This window comes from Leptodactylus fuscus, chromosome 7, assembly GCF_031893055.1.
Source record: "Leptodactylus fuscus isolate aLepFus1 chromosome 7, aLepFus1.hap2, whole genome shotgun sequence".
Taxonomy (NCBI): Eukaryota; Metazoa; Chordata; class Amphibia; order Anura; family Leptodactylidae; genus Leptodactylus; species Leptodactylus fuscus.
Window position 1 is genome coordinate 107,754,214 of NC_134271.1, and position 21,448 is coordinate 107,775,661.

A 21,448-nucleotide genomic window follows, 5' to 3' on the forward strand; every position below is an offset into this window, starting at 1 on the left:
TAGGCGTTGCTACTTGTTCATATTGGGCCACATAGGTACTTTGTGAATGGTGCCCCGTAAGAGGCCCTGTATTCTTTACAATCACAGGAATGGGTCCTGAGAAAAGAAAAATCCATTTTCCACTTACATTTTGACATTTAAAAGAAAAAAACAAAAACAAAACTGCAAATATTTTTTGCCGCAATTTATTATTTTTTTTTAAAGGCAGTGGGGCCTCACCCTAAGGGAGCCTTCACACGGAGTAACACCGGGCTCAATGTGTGCGTATTTTTTACTGGCGTAGAAATGCGTGTGTAGCATTTACGTCGCATTTATGCGGCGTTTTTCTACTATGAGCATATACGCGGCGTTTTCGGCCGCGTTTTTTGCTTGCGTAAACGTTTACGTGAGCAAAAAACGAGGACGAAAACGCCGCGTATACACTCATAGTAAAAAAACGCAGCGTAAATGCTACCCTCGCATTTCTACGCCAGTAAAAATAAGCACACATTGAGCCCGGCGTTACTCCGTGTGAAGGCTCGCTAAAGGTAGTTTCTATTAACTTTCTCTATGATGGTTGGGAGAGTAGGAATACGGTTTGCTTTAACATTTGAATGATAGGGCTGACAGAATTATATGGAATAATACTGTTCTATAGGGTTTTGTGACATTTTCTATTCCCAGGCCTAATTCTGGTGGAATGATAGTGTTGAGTAGATAGCAAAAGGTTTATTGTATGCCAAAGCAGTTGAATTCCCATAAAATATGTATAATAGTGCCTACATATCCACAACCTCTCCAACAGTGTGGGGAAGAGGAGGGATAGATCATGGACAATTTGTAGGGTGTGTAAGACTATCTACATAGAATTTTATAAACTATTGAGAAACACAAATTCTACATATTTCTCCAAATCTGATCCACTCTTAGGAAAATCCAATTTTTACCACTGACTTTCCCATTAAAAGGTCTCTCTATTCTTGAATGATCATATAAAATCCTTAAAAGGTATAAGCACCTTCTATTCCACACTCACTCTCCAACTATCCTTTGAACTTTATACGTATATTGTAAAGTGGCACAGAGATCGTAACGTTATTTTTGAAGAGGAGGCCTGGTTATCAACTCTTAAGACAATAACAAAACACAACTTGCTGAAAAGTTTTATACAAATAAGTACGGTAAGTTGGATCATTGGAGGTGGTCCTCAAGTAGGATGGGAGAGGTTATAGTGGTGGGAGGATGAACTCACACTGCACAGGGTGGTGCAGAACGGAGATAGCAGGGGTCCAAGTGGCAAGACCAGTGCTCCAGGGAGCAAAAGTCCCACCCCCTGTGCACCAACTGCCTCATTTGTGTAAGACTTCAAAGTTGTTGTTTTTTTTCCAAATCTAGAAAAGTGACACATATATATATATATATATATAACAGAGATACAATAATTATCAGTGTAATGTGCTCTGTAACATGGTGGAGGCAGCAGCAAATGCTTCGGGGAGGCAGAAGACTCCTTTTAAGCCGTACACAGGAAACAGCTGTTGGTAGAACATAGGTCTGGCCCACATCTACCTCCACATAAACAAGCAAACTTAGGTTGTTCATCAAGAAGACAAGATAAGTGTGGCAGAAATTGCATCAAAGAATCCTCTCCAGATAGCTGGTCTGTTCCATACAGATGATACTGAAGACAATCACAACAAAATCACTGAACAAATGTACAGCACACCTAGCTCACATGAATTTGTACATGTCCAGCTTAACATCTTTGCTTTTGGCAACACATAGGCTTCATGGTTTTCATAGAGGTTTTGACACTGGGTTATCTCCCAAGGAAACAAAGAATTGGGCATGTTGAAATCTAAAAATGGGCTATACACATTAGCTTTTAGCAGGGACCTCAATAGTTCAATTAAAGAACGCAGTGCTGCCTTGCATCTCGAACTGCAACCCAGATGTGTCTGACTTCTAGTTACTAAAAACAAAAATCCATTAGTGTTCAAACTTTTGGCAAGTATACGTCACATTTGTAGAGTCTTTGGGTTTACATTGGTGAAGTTGCATGGAGACACTACGATCTTTGGTCATGCAACAGGAGTCACAGCCAAAATCGCTGTGCAAACCTAGCTTTAGTTACATTGGCCAAATCTGTCAATTTTGGTATTAAGGATTGACCAACTAGTGTGCAATAACATCGAAATAAGGATCAAAAGGGACATGAGCCACCTACAGAGGTGGTTATTCCTCACCCCACTGAGAACACAAGCATGTAGAGCAGGGGTAGGGAACGTACGGCTCTCCAGTTGTTGCAAAACTACAACTCCCAGCATGCACACTTGCTCTGCTATTCTTGGAACTCCCATGGAAGTGAATGGAACATGTTGGGAGTTGTAGTTTCATAGCAGCTGGAGAGCCGAAGGTTCCCTACCCCTGATGTAGAGGGAATGAGTTAGCTACAGCCAACAGCTATTGAAAGTGAGTGAGCAGTTACCAAGTCCAGCAATTCCCATGCTGCAATACTGTTGCAGAATTCTGAAATGTGAAAAAAAAAAAAAAAAAGACAAAATACCAAAAATTGGCCCCACCCGTCGTGAAACAGTTGGGTTTTTCTTCCTCAAACTGTAAAAGGCTTTTCTGAGAACATCATCTGACAAGGCTGCGTGTACCACAAACACAAGCCCATATTTAAAGATTGTATCAGAGCAAGCACATGAGCAATGACATAACCCCGCTAGACACTCAGACACCATCAGTCATTCCTGCTTGCTACATATTACTAAATGGCAAAAGTTAACACATAGGCTAAGAACACAAAAAGAGAACTGAATTTGTCTGGGAAACCAGGAGGATGTATGTTCTCCTGCAAGCTATCTTTGCAAAAAAAAAAAAAAAAAAAAACACACACACCCCAAACTTGCAATTCCATCATAGTAAGACCTGCAGCAATAATTGACATGTTGCAGGTTTAGAACCTGCAGCACAGGTCATGTAGTGCTGCACATATTTGCAGCATATGTATGAGATATGAATATGAGCCTCATTGCTGTCATTATGGATCACAGCTAAACCAACTCCAATGCCTCCCAGTGTGTCCTCAGCCTAAGGTTTAGGCTTTATGCACATGACTGAGCGTGCATGCAAGGGTGTTTTGATGTTCCATTCCAATAATATAGAGAAGGTCCTATCTAGATCCATGAAAACAGATTGAAACCATCCACAGAAATGAATGAAGGATGGAAGGCACTCTGATATTAAATACCTTTGGATTACACATTTGGTAAATATAAAGCTGCTAATGTGTCTGTATTATAAAGACTATATAGTACGGCCATCTGGAGTGAGTCTAAGGACGCACAAACATGCTGATGGCACTATGAAGTACACATTCTCCCTGTGAAGCAATGCATACAATGCAGCCACAAGTTCTGTCTGACTCTATATGACCTGTGAATGGATGTACTGTACATCGGTGTATGTTTCCATAGATTGTTAGGGTGCATATTACATCTCCCTACAACTCGGAACTTCTACAATATGCTCATGTACAGGAGTCCAAATTATACAACACTTTTTAGATGCCCAATTCCCAAAATGTCCACCATTCCTAAATGAATTACTCTCTGGTGCTGGTTTATATAGCACATGCATTATTTGTTTCTTTCCCTCTCACATAGCAGATCACCTCCATTACAAAGGGGTTATAGAAGATTGCCAAGATTTTGAAGCTTCAAAAAGGACATGGCTATCTGCAAAGGTTGAACCAAGCTGCATTATGGCTCAGTTTAACTCAAAGTGTATTGATCCATCCTCTACCTCAGTCAGATATCTTATAGGGTCCTTCTAGAATAGCTATTTAAGGTGTGCGATTATTCAGCACGGATTTCAGAAAAACACGTGACTTGACCAGATGCCTCAGCAAAACTCAATTGAAGCCCAACTCAAAACAATTCATCTTTCAGAGGCTCATACATCACACTTCAATGAATAAGTAACAAAATCCATACTAACCCGGCATTACCTCTAAATATGGACATGGCGCTTGCACTGGCGAGTGCTGGGGGACTCAGCTATGCGCTTAGAAGGACATGGGATATTTTTTAATTTTAAGTACGCACGGGAATGTTTACATTCTTCTCCATAGAGCCGGGCTACGTTCTGTCACCGCTATATAAAATCTCTACAGTCTCTCAGTTCACATTCCAGACACCAGGTATTCACAGATCCCTCTCTAAACTAACAATTCGTCCATACATCCAGGATTAGACACTTTTCTGCTGCAAAAACATTGGCTATAGCTGAACACAGTTAGTCAGCTGTAATGAAGGGCGTAATTCAATATATTGCAGGTAAATTAAAGAATTTTTCATGAGATCTGTCTAATTGATTATCGCTCAGGTAGGGATTGACAGCCAGTGTACTGAACTATAGATTATCACTTATGTCTTGGATCATCCATTATGGTCAGCACAAGATATGTGTGTATAATATATATATATATATATATATATATATATATATATATATATATATATATATATATATATATAATTATTTTTTTTTTGTTTTTGCATAAATTTGTTCAGGAAAAATCAGACAATGCATAAAGTCAATATAAAAGCCTGAGCAATAAAAATATATAATAATACAAATATTTATTATTAATAGTGTGTGTGTGTGTGTGTGTGTGTGTGTGTGTGTGTGTGTGTGTGTGTGTGTGTTTGTGTCTCTCTCAGGTACATGACAACACTATCCTAAACACTTCAGCAGGGATACACAATGCCTCCAGGGGCAAAGAGGACAACGGATCCCACTATTTTAGGCTTATGGCAGTTCAGCTATAAACATAATATGCAAAACCTGTTATCAGGTGAGAGGGGGAGGAAAAAAAAAAGGTCATGACGGCAGAAAGAGCGCTGTGGCGCTTGTTGCTATAGTAACCTACCTATATTCCATCTCGCCATCCCAGTAACCCCCTGGGCCAGAACGGTTCCATTATTAAAATACTAGCAGAATAGAATAAATGATGCAAAAGAAAGGTTACGGTAAGCATGCAGTTATAGACAAGCCCCGACGCCCATGTGTCACAGGCTTCACGCTGCATATAAGTGCCAATCATTGCTGCCTTTTGGGTGCCAATAAAACTCTTACGGATGTCTATTCTCACTAATCCTCTTAATCCAGATGCAAGTGTAATGTGAATTCTTAGAAAGTCAGCAGTATTGAACTCCAATGGGAAAAACAGGACAGCAATGCAGGACTCAAAAACAGGATGTGAATATAATGCAAAGTACTGGAGCCGATCCATAGAATGGCTTCTACTATATATCATGATACAGCTTACTGGAAAATAGATTTTTTAAAAACCTGAACAGGATGTCCAACAATCTGAGTTTAGTAGTTTCTTGGATGCCAACTCATCTTCTGTTCCCATTAACATAGTATCTATACAATGGAGCTGCATGCTGCACTATTCTTCCCGTCAAAATGATGAAAACCAGATCAGAAAACCATCAGATTTGTTATATGTGGAGTCCGTTGGTTGCCGCTAGTGTCAGTCATATGACAAATCCAGCGTAAGGGTATGTCCAGTCTTTTCAACAAGGATTGTTACTCAACTGAACAGAAAATGAGCCTTATTTTATTATTTAGTTATAGGCAAGTCTGAAGTTAATTCCTAAACGCTGCCTGATGGCTGATGAAGCTAGAAATTTAGCACTGACCTATCAAATATATTGGATTTTGTATCACAAAATGGAAATTCTACGCCTACAACATAAAATTTTGGACCTGAAAGTGTTTTTCCATTACAGACCAATGTGGCCACCAAGGCGATCAGCTTCTCCCTGCAGGTCTCACTCTCAGCACCCTGATAAACAGACGATTCTTCAGGTGGAAGCTGCAGTAGAAATGTGTATTATCACATTGTGGCCATTCATATAAATAATGGCAGACCCGGTAATACATGGTCAGGTCAAGTCTGCCAAAAAGAGATGTTCCAATACAGCAGCTCTCTGTTCTGGCTGATATAGGAGAATCCCACTCCAAATACAATGTTGGCCAAAAGTATTGGCACCCCTGCAATTCTGTCAGATAATACTCATTTTCTTCCAGAAAATGATTGCAATCACAGATTCTTTGGTATTATCATCTTCATTTAATTTGTTCAATGGAAAACCACAAAAAGAATTGTCAAAAAGCCAAATTGGATATAATTCCACAGCAAACATAAAAAAAGGGGGTGGACAAAAGTATTGGCACTGTTTGAAAGATCACGTGACGCGTCTCTAATTTGTGTAATTAACAGCACCTGTTACTTACCTGAGGCACCTAACAGGTGGTGGCAATAACTAAATCACACTTGCAGCCAGTTGAAATGGATTAAAGTTGACTCAACCTCTGTCCTGTGTTCTTGTGTGTACCACATTGAGCATGGAGAAAAGAAAGAAGACCAAAGAACTGTCTGAGGACTTGAGAAGCAAAATTGTGAGGAAGCATGAGCAATTTCAAGGCTACAAGTCCGTCTCCAAAGACCTGAATGTTCCTGTGTCTACCGTGCGCAGTGTCATCAAGAAGTTTAAAGCCCATGGCACTGTGGCTAACCTCCCTAGATGTGGACGGAAAAGAAAAATTGACGAGCGATTTCAACGCAAGATTGTGCGGATGGTGGATAAAGAACCTCGACTAACATCCAAACAAGTTCAAGTTGCCCTGCAGTCCGAGGGTGCAACAGTGTCAACCCGTACTATCAGTCGGCATCTGAATGAAAAGGGACTGTATGGTAGGATACCCAGGAAGACCCCAATTCTTACCCAGAGACATAATAAAGCCAGGCTGTAGTTTGCCAAAACCTACCTGAGAAAGCCAAAAACGTTTTGGAAGAATGTTCTCTGGTCAGATGAGACAAAAGTAGAGCTTTTTGGGAAAAGGCATCAACATAGAGTTTACAGGAAAAACAAAAGAGGCCTTCAAAGAAAAGAACACGGTCCCGACAGTCAAACATGGCGGAGGCTCCCTGATGTTTTGGGGTTGGGTTGCTGCCTCTGGCACTGGACTGCTTGAGCGTGTGCATGGCATTATGAAGTCTGAAGACTACCAACAAATTTTGCAGCATAATGTAGGGCCCAGTGTGAGAAAGCTGGGTCTCCCTCAGAGGTCATGGGTCTTCCAGCAAGACAATGACCCAAAACACACTTCAAAAAGCACTAGAAAATGGTTTGAGAGAAAGCACTGGAGACTTCTAAAGTGGCCAGCAATGAGTCCAGACCTGAATCCCATAGAACACCTGTGGAGAGATCTCTTGATGGTAGTTTGGAGAAGGCCCCCTTCACATCTCAGGGACCTGGAGCAGTTTGCCAAAGAAGAATGGTCTAAAATTCCAGCAGAGCATTGTAAGATACTCATTGGAAGCGGTTGTTCGCAGTTATTTTGTCTAAAGGTTGTGCTACCAAGTATTAGGCTGAGGGTGCCAATACTTTTGTCCGGCCCATTTTTGAAGTTTTGTGTAAAATGATCAATGATTTGACTTTTTTTCATTTTCTTTTGTGTTTTTTCACTGCAAGCAAAATAAATGAAGATATTAATACAAAAGAGTTTGTGCTTGCAATCATTTTCTGGAAGAAACTGAGTATTATCTGAGAGAATTGCAGGGGTGCCAATACTTTTGGCCAACACTGTACCTTAGTAAAGCATATAGACGGGCTCATGTGGGACAACCACTTGAATCTGGATGAAAACTACTGGAGAATGTAAGTGTAAAAGAAGTTTAAACATTATGTAATCTTTACCCAATAAGCATATACTTAAAAGAAACATACAGAGAACAGAAGAGTCCACGGGAGAGGAGCGGTGCCATGCCTAAACTAGTTAATTTTCTTTTTGATAGAAGTTCCCTATGGAAAACATGTCTTGTGTGAAGGGGTCATTTATTTTTACAACAGGAGCTCTTCAAACAGCCTGAATGTTACAGTTGATACAATAAAAGCATGCCTAGGTCAACGTAAACTTCAAAAGACGAACAAGCCTTTAACAAGCAAACCTGAAATGCTAACCAGACACGACATTTCATCAGCGATCTGTGGCAGCAAAGGGGGGTCCCAGCAGTGTTCTGCATTAGCACAGGAAAAGATTTATCAAGCAACCCCCAGTGCCAAAAGCTGATAAATCCCCCCAGACATTTAACCCTTGTTGTAAGCCAATCCTTATGCAAAGCAGAGAGGGTGGGAATTATTGCTGGTTAATCTGTTGTCGGTTAACCTACTACTGAAAATGCTAGCCACAGGATATGTGACAAGTGTCTGACTGCCAGGGGTCCCACCGATCACTTGGATAAGGGTCTCAGGCACCCCACGCTGCACAACTGCAGAGTGTATGGGTTTTTAACAAAGCAGCGGTCCATTTACTGTATATGAGACTACCAAGTACAGCACTTGACTTTTGCCAACTATAGACATTGAATAGTGGAACAGGGTCCAAACTTGGCCACTGCCGTTATGCAGTGAGGAGGAACAGGAGGCTCGGCACCCCCCATTTTAGTAATCACATGAGTGATAATCAGAAATTTAACACCTATAACATAGAAAGGAACAGCATGGTGGCTCAGTGGTTAGCACTGATGCCTTGCAGTGCTAGATTCCTAGGTTTGAATCAACATTTGCAAGGAATTTGTATGTTCTCCCCACGTTTGCATGGGTTTCCCCTGGATAATCCAGTTTCCGCCCACACGCCAAAGACATACTGATAGGAAATTTAGATTGTGAGCCCTACTTTGGACAGTGTTGACAAGATCTCTAAAGTTCTGCGGAATATGATGGTGATATACAAGTAAATAAAAGGTGATTAGTGTCCATTTGGAACAACCCCTTTACGCTTTTTAAACAGAATACCTGTATCAGTAGGGTGTGCCCCTGAACAGAGTCTCCATCCGCACTGACTAAACAGGGTGTAGAGATACTTTCCTTTGACAAGAATTGTGACACCCAGTTGTAAAATTATTCACACGTGCCCAAGAGGGATAAGTCACAAGTTTTAAGAAAAGATGCTTCAGAACTTTCATATTAGAGGGAATGCAAGTATATCACTAAAGCAAACAGAAGGGTTGAAAGAATCTCTAAGACTGATCATGCACATTAGATGGCAAGCCAAAAGCTGTATGTGTATTTCTTTGGTGGCAGAAGTTGGAGAAGAGATGGGTTGGGTGTGCTGGATCTCCTTTTATTCTGGAGAAATAAGATGCCAGGGGTGTATGGCAATGGCTGCATGCCATCTTCACGTCCAAGGGAAGTGCGCAGGTGTTTGGTGGCAGTCTGGTATCTCATATAGCCATCGTATAGCCATCCCAAATGTAAAATTACATCGTAGAGAATTTTGCTGATTGTAAACTCCACAGACTAATATCACTCCAAAGTCTAATATGTCTATTTCAGGAAAATGAATCTGTCCCTGGGAAAAATGTCCCGATCACAGTAAAGCATAATTACTTACTACTGTGCCCCTGAAATAGTAGGATGATATATGACATACTTCAGTCTTACTTGAGGGCACATAAATACATTTCACATAATATAAAATCATAGATGTTATTTGTATTATAGGAATATCTTGGTTTATATAACACAGCAGAGACCTGAAGTCATGCCGGAGTGTTGCCTATATGCTTGGCGCAATGTAGTAGTATGGCGCAGAGTGGGAAGGGATTAATGTAGCGATCTGTCTGATGACCAGCAGGGACCTGAAATGATTTTTTTCCACAAAACTTTTCCAATATATTTTCACCACAGAATGCATAATATTTCAGATAAAATTATCATTGTGAATGTAGGGATTTGTTCCTCCACTAGAAATTACAATGGGCTCTTCAGTTCACCTCCTCAAAGCAGCTAGCACTACATTGCATACCTAATACTAGGGCGTTCTAAATGGTGAAGGCATGGGAATTGACATATTCTGGCCCTTTATGTAACGGTTTTGTTTTTGATTTAGTTGAAAAAATAAATGCACTTGTTCTTTGGTAAATCTCATTAGCTGCCATAATATGCTAAGGAGGTGAAGTGAAGAACTCGCTGCTACAATAACGTCTGCTCCCAGCCATGAAATCCTATATGAAGGGATGAGAAAAGTGCTACTAGACCACTCTGCATTGTTCACTTACCCACCAAGTCTTCCTACTTTTCACAGCTTAGTGACAAGGTTCACACGGGTGCCTGAAAATAAAGGAATACATTTTTTTTTACATTGGCCCGTAGTATTTTAGAGAAGATAAAATCCATGCACTGTCAAAGAACAAACAGAATGTATGTCTTATCAGACGTTACTCAGCAATGCAATTTTTCCTCTATCCATAATTTAGAGAAAAAGTTGTAGCTTGGTATAGCTGAAACCAATAGATCTACAAGGGCTCAAGTACCTTGCAACCCAGGCTGAATGAAGCAATGGCTGTACAGATATACTGCTCCAGACGGTCTGCCCAATCCCCCTGCTACTCAGACTGAGGTGCAAGTGGTTGGTAGGGGTCCCATCGGATGGAACCCCATTGATATGCAACTTATAACCCCTGTCCTGTGGATAGTAGATAATTGGAGTTGGTGAGCAAAGGAATGGTGGGAACTAGAGAAAAAGTTCCAACTGTGAAGCAACGCCTATTAAAGAACAGAGTTGGAGCTGATGGAAGTGGTGATAGGTTCCCTGTAAAGAAAACAAAAAATATATCTTAACCCTATAGTTTCCCTGTATCCCTATAACATCATTCTAAACTCAACTTTACATATCTACTTGGTATTGTTTCGCAGACAAGAACGACGAGTTCCCCAGCATAGAGGACAAATATTTGTAAAACAAAAATGACACTCCGCATTGTTCACATTGTTTCAAGGTGTATGTTCTTTGTCACAGATATTGCCTAATAAATCAGGTTAGATGAAACAGTGGAAAGTTCCCATATCGTTAGTTTTATGTAATGTGAGTGGACCCTAGCCCAGCTCCCTTTACATAAATGCATACTCCATTTGGTAGCCCAGTGGCTCAGTGGGTAGCTCAGTTCACCTGTTCAGCTCTGGGTCCCAGGTCTCAAAACCAACTGCAAATGTGGGCACGACATACACACCTAAAACCGCATGGATAGGTTAATGGACTTCCCAAGAAATTGGCCCTAGTGTGTGAGCTCCATTGGAGAAATGGAGTAATGCAGACAATGACAGTCTCTGGATAATATATGGGTGTGAAATAATAAGAAATAAAGATAAATAAAAAGTCGTGAAGACAACAGAGGTAATGAAGCAGGCACATCAGGAAGGAAGATCCTGGAATGCTTTGATAGAAAAGTAGAGGGATTTCAGAGCGGTATGGATTCTACTAGTTCCATCTGGTCTGCCAGACACCACAAGGACTGTCTGACATGAAAATGTTCTGACAGTCAACTCACAATGTTATCTGCAAACACCTCCGAAAGGTCATGGTGGAAACAAATTTACAACTCTCAAGTTATCAGCCGTCAAAGCTGTATACAGCAACTTGAAATTGAACAGCCAAAAAGTGACAAATGCGGTTGTCACCTTCTAATAGTGACTATATAATTTGTCAAATATGTATTGAAGTAAAGGCATATACATAACATTGGCTGCCCTTGGAAAGGAGGGTGCACTTCTAGTAGACCCCTTACTTGTAGCGGATATCAACTTGTATAGAACACAACTGAAGAAATAAAAGATAATCTGCAGGTTGTGAACTTGCTGTCCCACCTAACAGATTTGACTCTGGGCTAAAGCAAGGTGTGTTGTCCAAGTAACTTCCCCAGTTTCCACCATTTAAGCCCTGTACAGAGATGAGGTCCTCTTTGTGGGTTAGCTAACAGGTGGCTACCTCTTGTTGTGGTGTTGGTGATGGCTGGACAAGGGAGACATTGGTGCACATTCTCAAAGGGATGGCAATAAGGTAGTCAGGTAGAGGGCCAAATGTCAGGATGGGTAAAGTTCAAGAATAGTCAGATACAAGCAAATTGTCAGGACATTCAGCAAAATAGCATGGGTCAGGAACAAGCCAAGGTCAGAGACATAGGTAGATCAGGTAAGTGGACATGGGAGTAGCCAATAAACAAACCAGAAGTCTACATGCAGGACAGCTCAATAGTCATGCAGAAACAATGCAATCGGAAAAATACACTAGGAACCTATGTTCAGATGGGGCGCGGCTAGTGAAGCAGTCTGAAAGAAATAGGGTTCAGGTATACTCCTGGAAGATGTATGTGCACAAGCATAGCAGCTTAGAGGACCCAGTACTGTATGGAATGTAACAAGTGACTGCGCTTGCTGAGAGTGTTAGTACACCAGCTGGTGCAGACTGCTGACATTACACATGATACATTAATGTCAATCAATTGGATAGCTATGGTTACACTGAAATAAATAGAAAACACACACACACACATATATATATATATATATATATACATATATATATACATATATACACACACAATTAAGCTGTCAGAGTAGCGGTGGATTGTAAGATACACTCCTGTCCCCTGTAGTCATCTTGAACTCTTAGCTTCTACTACAGTATAAGACTCACACATATACACTCACCGGCCACTTTATTAGGTACACCTGTCCAACTGCTCGTTAACACTTAATTTCTAATCAGCCAATCACATGGCGGCAACTCAGTGCATTTAGGCATGTAGACATGGTCAAGACAATCTCCTGCAGTTCAAACCGAGCATCAGTATGGGGAAGAAAGGTGATTTGAGTGCCTTTGAACGTGGCATGGTTGTTGGTGCCAGAAGGGCTGGTCTGAGTATTTCAGAAACTGCTGATCTACTGGGATTTTCACGCACAACCATCTCTAGGGTTTACAGAGAATGGTCCGAAAAAGAAAAAACATCCAGTGAGTGGCAGTTCTGTGGGCGGAAATGCGTTGTTGATGCCAGAGGTCAGAGGAGAATGGCCAGACTGGTTCGAGCTGATAGAAAGGCAACAGTGACTCAAATAGCCACCTGTTACAACCAAGGTAGCCAGAAGAGCATCTCTGAACGCACAGTACGTCGAACTTTGAGGCAGATGGGCTACAGCAGCAGAAGACCACACCGGGTGCCACTCCTTTCAGCTAAGAACAGGAAACTGAGGCTACAATTTGCACAAGCTCATCGAAATTGGACAATTGAAGATTGGAAAAACGTTGCCTGGTCTGACGAGTCTCGATTTCTGCTGCGACATTCGGATGGTAGGGTCAGAATTTGGCGTCAACAACATGAAAGCATGGATCCATCCTGCCTTGTATCAACGGTTCAGGCTGGTGGTGGTGGTGTCATGGTGTGGGGAATATTTTCTTGGCACTCTTTGGGCCCCTTGGTACCAATTGAGCATCGTTGCAACGCCAAAGCCTACCTGAGTATTGTTGCTGACCATGTCCATCCCTTTATGACCACAATGTACCCAACATCTGATGGCTACTTTCAGCAGGATAATGCGCCATGTCATAAAGCTGGAATCATCTCAGACTGGTTTCTTGAACATGACAATGAGTTCACTGTACTCCAATGGCCTCCACAGTCACCAGATTTCAATCCAATAGAGCATCTTTGGGATGTGGTGGAACGGGAGATTCGCATCATGGATGTGCAGCCGACAAATCTGCGGCAACTGTGTGATGCCATCATGTCAATATGGACCAAAATCTCTGAGGAATGCTTCCAGCACCTTGTTGAATCTATGCCACGAAGAATTGAGGCAGTTCTGAAGGCAAAAGGGGGTCCAACCCGTTACTAGCATGGTGTACCTAATAAAGTGGCCGGTGAGTGTAGTTGAACAATCCTAATGTTCTATTCTATTTAAACAGGTCTATAGCAAACACACAGAACTCAACACGTTTGGCTAACCATTGCCGGTTCTTATAAACTTGAACTGCAAGACATACAACAACTTGTTTTGCAGTGTACCTCTACAAGGGCAGAGGCCATATCTCCAACTATTTACAGAGCATTTACTAGTAGTACATAGGAACACAATGAAACTTAAAGTAAAGCACCAAGGAGGCAACCGACCCACCAAATAAAGATGTTTACTTGGGTGAGTGGCCTTGGTCTGGTCTTGTTATTGCATTTGGTGGAGGTGGTGAAATGTCCTAGAAGTATTATGACAAATCCTGTCAGTTTTCTTTAGTTTTTAAGCTGTATATGGTCCAGTTCCAGGGGAGTGTAACTTGTTAGCTACTGAATAGGGAACATTCCAAGACATGTCCAACTATAACCAACCCAATTATAGTAGAAACAGCTTGCACAAGTACTGTACCCACAGTGCACAGAGAATATTTCTTCTGTTTATTTAATACCACTCTCATACTCAGTTTATTCAATACCACTCATTCTTCTGGGAAGAGTAAGAAACTGCTGATGCTTCCCTGCCGTGTCTCAGTAATGCCACAGCCTTGGAAAAGGAGCGAGTGAACAAGCAACCGCCAGTCGGGCTAAAAGTTCCAGCAGAACCCACTAATCACATTGCGCAAGACGTTGAAAGGGATCGCAACACAGTTTCCAAGAGCTGGACTACTAGCAAGGTGAGGAAGCATACTATATGGTTACACAATTACAATAAGGAACTGTGAGTAACATGATGAAGTCTAGTGTGACTACTAATAAGAGAATGAATATATAAGCAGCAGACTAGTCAATAGAAAGTATATAGTATATATGTAACTATATGTAAGCCATGTAACTATCCTGGTACCATTCGGTTACTGGCTGTGTACATAAAAGAGCAGTGTAGAAAAATTCTTGCTGCTTATTAAATGATACAAATAAATATATGATTATGAATCAGGCATCGCAAGAGCTTGCAGAAAATGTTATAGATCTAAAATTACATACACGAACCTCTCTATAAGTCCATCTCTTTATCCAGGCAAAATTTCCCATGACAGTTTCAGTACCATTATATACACTACACATTCTGGCCGTTTTCCTGGATATCCCCACTACTAAAATTGCATTGAGGCTTTTGACCAACTTTGTGTATGAACTCTTTAGATATATTATAATGGTTCATTTTTTGAGAGAGAAAATTTGTGTTAGCGGACATTAGTATGGTAGCATGCCTCAGGCCTAAGGTGATTGCAAGATTTGTGCAATTACTTGACATAGGGACGAGTGTACACCCAACATCATACTGTGATCTAGGTTACAGAAAAGTAGATGGGTGAAGGCCATTGTCTCCATTTACATAAAGTGTGTCTCTAGATAGGTTTGGGGTTAAGTCCATCACTGACAGATACTGTATGTGATCAATGTTCGGCTGAAGTATATTATAGCTTTGAGCTGGGTACTGCTTTTCTAGCAGGTACAAGTAAGGAGGCAGAACTTTGTTTGTGCCCAGGTGTTGTACCACTTTGGAATATCCTGTAGTATTCTGTATTAGATACGCTGGGGTGAGGGTTATAATATGATAAAATAATCCTTAATCCTATATACACATTGTGTTCTTGTCCAGTCTATGTCATCCCTGGAAGTAGCTGCTGCATCATGAAACACCGGAGGTCTGAAACCCCTGTAGCTGCTGTATATGAAGTGCTATGATGTTTATAGAACACGCACACAGTTGGTATACACAATTGAGTTCAGCAGAACTTTGATCTGGCTATTTGAACATCTAGTGGCAACACTACATCAACCCGAGGGGCCATAATCTGAATCACCATTTCATATGTACAGTCAAGAAATGTTGTCTCCTACTACTACCTATGTTATCCGATCTTTAGTCTACGGAGTATCTGTGATAAACAATGGCCTGTGCTGTAAAACTATGACATTCGATACTCAATGTAATGGTGGTATTAAGGGCAAGATCTAAAGACCCATTTATTGGCAAGGTGGCCAACCACGGTTTTTGACCCCTTCCTCCTCACAAGCCATCAGAATATCTGAGAATATTGTACATGTTGGAATGAATGTTATGCTTGAATTTATGGGACCATTTGGAAATCAATAACAAACCAGATAATAGCAGAACATACTGCCAGCAACTTACTGTAACTTCATAGACTCGTTCCATTGGTAGAAGTGAACTGATCATAATATGTAGCTATGGATATATTTTTTGTGCCTTAAAGCTTACATGTACTTCATACCTGCAAACCAACTAGAACACAGGTCAACTGAGGGGAATTGGAAATTTCTCATTTATATTTTTCAAGTTACTTCCACTGTCAGCATCGTCTTCTTAATTCTCATCAAATTGTATGGATATGTAACATTATTTATAGCGATGGAGCCACAACCTTGCCATTAAGTACGAGAAGTCTCCGAGCTACACCGACGTCATGTCTCACTTCTGTAAAAGGTGATTTACCTGCTGACAGGTGTGAAGTCAACAAGCAAACCTGATATTTATCAGGCCGCATGCACAAAAAAGGAAGAAAGATAGTAACTGCACTTTGCCTGTTGCAACACGTATCAGTAGATGTTCTGTACACTTGTACAAAGTGCTTATTCGACTGAATCCTAACACTTTAAAACATGACCAAATCTTATTAAATGTAGGGCTATAAGTATAATCATTAACCAAATACAAGACACAGTCTATTCCGGTTCAGCGTATCAGTGATGTTTGTAGGATACAATGGTTTTAGGTGCTCAAAGACATGTTCTAAAATAAATATATACATGAGCAAACAATGGAGAAAAAGTCATAAACACCACAAGGCATGCGGTGTAACAATAACAAGACGCACAAAAAAATGGCGAGTACGAGTCAGCCTTACAACTATAATCCCTGATTACTCACATCTCTGGTTTATACTGGCACAAAGTTTACCAAATATGAAGACATATTAGACCTATGAACAAGTTTAACAACAAGGCGAGACAAAGAGGTTTAAAACTATAAATATATGGATTTTGTCCAAACCCCAAACAAGGACAGAGGCGTGAACAGAGAGAACTACACTAGGTGTCTACAATTTCTTACTAGGTCACACTCCCTTTTGGGCTGGCCATGTAGAAGAACATTGTGGTTTGTGGACATTTCCAGGGCTGTAAACAAGTACAACTAATATTGGATTGTCCAGTTTGGACTGCCACTTCTCTACAAACACTGGTCAGCTGATGGCCACTTCTTGGAACCCTGTGAGATCAGATGTTCTCACGGGGAAGTTTCTTTCGACCACATATTTCCAAATGAAGTCATGACTCTAGTGTGTAAAAGAGCATTCGACTGGCAATGACTTACAGTTCAAGTTTGATTTCAGTTTCTTATATACTAACCCTTTGTAACAGTGTACAGAGATTGTGACCATTCGCCTTAGTCATTTGATCCCATCCAGTTGACTTTTGGGGACTATCTAATGGTTATGGAGGCATCCCAACTCTCCGACAGATGAGGTCAGAGAGGAAGACTGCGAGTATGATGAACTTCCAATCCTTGTACTCTGTTTGCAGCGGCTTATTCCATTCTCTCCATTGAATACCCAAGCTCAGCTGAACTGTATGTGCATGGGGGATTCGGCAAAAGTTCATATGGACTGTAGTCACAGCATGTAAGCTGCCAGGGGCATATCTGCTGCGATGTATAGTAAAGTACCAAACTTCATCCATATGCCATGGTAAAGACCCGCAGTGTAAACTGTCCGGCTGGTTTTCAATGTCTATTACAGCTTTCAACCTTTATACAATGCAATGGCTAAAAGCAGCAAAAAGACCCACTGCAATATCCGCAGTCAGGCACCGTATAAATCACTCCATTTTGAGCCATTTTAAACCGTAACTTTCAGACCAAGCCATTGATTTTTTTCCCGGCGACACTTCAACAGCGGAGTCATTCCATGTGTATATACTCTAAAAGGTTTCCAATCCATTTCCCTATATAGGACAAATTACACTAGAAGTCAATTCAGTTATCAGTATTTACCGCCTGTAAAAGCACCCAGACACATAATATGGCTGTTCGTTAATTTGGACGAACTCTCTGTTGACCCACGTGAACACAACCATATCAAAGTCCTGTGCTAAACAGGTTTACATCCTGTAACCATAAGGAAGATGGAAAAAAGAAGAAGATTGCACAACCCTCATGTGATTATCAGCTGGTGGATGAGAAATTTTCTGTAAATGACTTCTCCATTGGCCTCCTCACCTAGATTTGCACCTTAACAACTATGTCCCTACAGGATTAACATACCTTCATGATCCTCAGGTTTAGGAGTGAAGGTCTGTGCCAAACCGTGTCCACAACAGCAGATTCCTCAATAAACTAGGTTTCTGTACAAAGCATTAAACAACTGACATCCCGCATATTAAAATGTACACAACAAATTCCAGATAAGTCACAATGTTACAGCAGATATATTTACTTTCAAGTTTATATCCTCAGGAGACGGGGTTTAAAGACTGCCTCGCCAGACATTTCCTCTTGGACCCAGGTGTACAGGATACATTCAGTTCCCAGTGTTTATTCAGTTCGGTTACTTGTTTCCTTATTGGGAGGAACTTGTTTGGGGAGTAAAGTATTCTACAACATCCTATGTACTATGACAGGAGACAGTGCATAAACCATACCAGATATAGATCTGAAAACATCCACAAAACTAGGCTGGCAGAGATACCTGAAGATGAGGTACGACAGCATATTTTATATACTACCCAGTATGGGGTCAACCCACCAATATTCATTAGCTTGTACCAATACTACATACAGACTTTTGCAAATTCTGTCCATCTATCTGCTTGGAATTGTCTAGGAATGGTAATAGGCGTATGTAAATAGGAAATGAGCATGCAGATTTGTCCAATATGGGAAGTCAGAGAGATAGCAGTAGGATGAAAGAACATTAGGCTGACAAGATGTCATGTGTAAGGTCAGTATATTATTAAGAGCAGGACGCAGTCCTTATGGGTAGGGGGGAAAGTTCAAGTGCACCCTTGCAACTAGGTTAAACCTTATGGCTCCAAGTCAGAGCACTGAAACCATATTAATAGTTCAAAAAGCATAGTGCTAGCATTAATAGTTCCTTCATACAATGCTGTATTATAAAAGTATCTTCCCTTAGAAGTAATGGAAGAAAAATGTCAGCATATAGCACAAGATAGGCCAGTGCAAACAGAAAAAAAACAAAATCCTACAAAATCAAGGCCCATAATGCCTGGGAAGTGGGCAAACATGCACCTCGACTGTGTGTTTAAGTGCATCTCAGCTTATGCACCCTGTAAAAATACTTAGTGGACCTTCTGCACATGCGGTTTTATACACTGCTAGAAAGCAGACCGTACACTGAATTCAGCGCACTGTCGGCTTTCCAGTTATTTTTTCCCCCGGGGCTGGAGATATTGGTACAGTTAGTTTCGGCACCGATATCTCCTCACTGTCAGAAGAGCGTTCCTGATAGTCTAGCTGGGCTGTGAGGAACGGCCACCCTGACAGTACTTGGCTTTCTATGGTTTCGTTCACACATGGGCAAAGGGACGGGTTTTGACAGCAGATTTCGCTTCAAAATCCGCCCCTTTACAATAGTGGTCTATGCAGACCGCCGGGCTTCTTTTTTCCACTAGTGGCGGGCTGCTGCTAGCGGAGAAAAGAAGCGACAGGTCCTATCTTCAGGCGGAAACCGCGGCGCGCTGGGCCGCGGCTTCCACCTAGCGGCAGCACCCTCCTGTGTCGGCTCATTCATTTGGAGCAGACATAGGAGGGCAAAGCCGCAATGGTCGCGGCAGGCGGGTTTTGACCAGAGAGAGACGTGGCTCGCCGCGTCTCTCTGTGTCAAAACCTGCGCGGACTGTGAACGTGTGAATTTACCCTATCAGTTTATAAATTGCATGTGCCCGAGGACATGAAAGTTCCCCTTTAAAGCCCCATGGGACGTCCCGCAGCCAAAAAATGCCTAAGCCTAAGCATATTTCCCATGAGATAAATTCCCATATTGTAGAAAACACACATGAGATTGAGATTTTGGTTAAGCTCATCTACACATTAGTAAATTTAAAAAAAAAAATGCTACTGAAAACCTGCTTCTTCAAAGACACATGCATTTTTGAAAAATGCAGAATGTTAAAATTTAGCTGCAGAATTGCTAGCATTTTCCCTACAGATTTAATAGGGGGGGGGGGGGAAATCTAAGCCAGACGCTACAAAAACTCATTGAAAAATTCTGTGGAAAACTTCTGACAGACAAAAACCTAATCTGAAAGAGAAAATGGCATAAAACACAAAGCCAAATACTTCTCTGGTAAAAACCCTTTAATGCAACCATGTACAAGGGAGAGGATATGGCAGGCTTACCCAATATTGATTTATGCATGTATGTATTTCTTATATAGATTTTATTCATTTCTCTATATTACACCACATGGTATTACCACTGGACTGTGCGACCAAGGATGTAAAAAGCTCAAAATCCAAACTAGTCCACCCCCCTCCCCCCATCTGCCAGGTAGTCAGTAATATAAGATAATGCTGCTACAAACTAGACCTAGCACGTAGTTATTATGTGGATTTCATAAGACAGTATATAGAAACATGACAGCAGATGGCCATGACACAAGCTTCAGCAGATGGCTGTTCTTTCTGTACTTCCACCTTATGCATAACCCATCAACAATTTGCCTGTGATTAAAAGCAAAAAATAAATTTTAAAAAAAAAAAAAAAAAAAAAAGCTAACTTTGCAGGTTTTCCTTGGGAATAACACACTAGTGTATTGAGTACTGTGTAAACAGCTTTTTTTCAATGTACTTTAATACGAGGAGGTGCAGGCACATCTTGTTTTATGACCGTATCGGCTTGATGCACAACAGACAGAATACAGGCTGCCATAACAGACAGTGTTTCCTGCTGACCAACTTGCAGAATTACAGTAAGACTGAGTTTACACTGTATTTTCTTGTACTGAAGAACTGCATGCGTTATTTAATTGCAGTAATGAGTAGCACATTACTATGCCGGCAAACCACAAGGTTTTATTTTAATGGCTGTTATAGTAAGGGCGAGTTCACATCTGTGTCCGGTGACTACCCATCACATAGCCCTGCTAGCTCCACGTTTGTTATCTGGCAATTTCAGGGGGAAATAAAAAAAAAAAAAAAAAAAAAAAAAGACCCCATATCACTGGGATCCATTCATATCAGTCCTTAGATGGACCAGAACAACGGACAAAGATGTGATGACAGTATAACATGTGCTACTTATTACTGGATGCAGTTCTTCAGTTAAAAACCCACAAAACATGTAAACCCAGTCTTAGGGAACATGTATTCTCTGCCATTGTGTCACTCCCAAGTACAATGCAAGATTAAAAGAACTGCTATTGTTATTGGGCCTACACGCTTAACCCTTTGCTCTGAGGGAACCTGGCTCTTGACTGAACCTCTTAAATGACCATCAGTACCTCACAGCGCATCTTATTTGTAGTCAAATGTGTCCCAACACCCGACCGCTGCCATCATCCCCTGAAAATTAACTTTTATTCCATATTTAGGAGTTTGACATCAAGGGGGTGAAAATG

At 41.1% G+C, this 21,448-nt stretch overlaps 1 protein-coding gene across 4 annotated transcripts in view; it reads right to left on the reverse strand.

Moving 5' to 3' along the window:
• Positions 1–21,448, reverse strand: part of DAAM1 (dishevelled associated activator of morphogenesis 1) — a 149,890-nt gene that overhangs the window by 87,846 nt on the left and 40,596 nt on the right. For 2 of the 4 annotated variants that reach the window (XM_075282743.1, XM_075282739.1), the window contains exon 2: positions 10,124–10,175. The exons of 1 other annotated variant lie outside the window; for it this stretch is intronic. The gene's annotated coding sequence lies outside the window, so the exon portion shown is untranslated. The remainder of the gene's footprint in view (positions 1–10,123; positions 10,176–21,448) is intronic. One more of the 4 variants, XM_075282740.1, reaches the window with a different exon arrangement.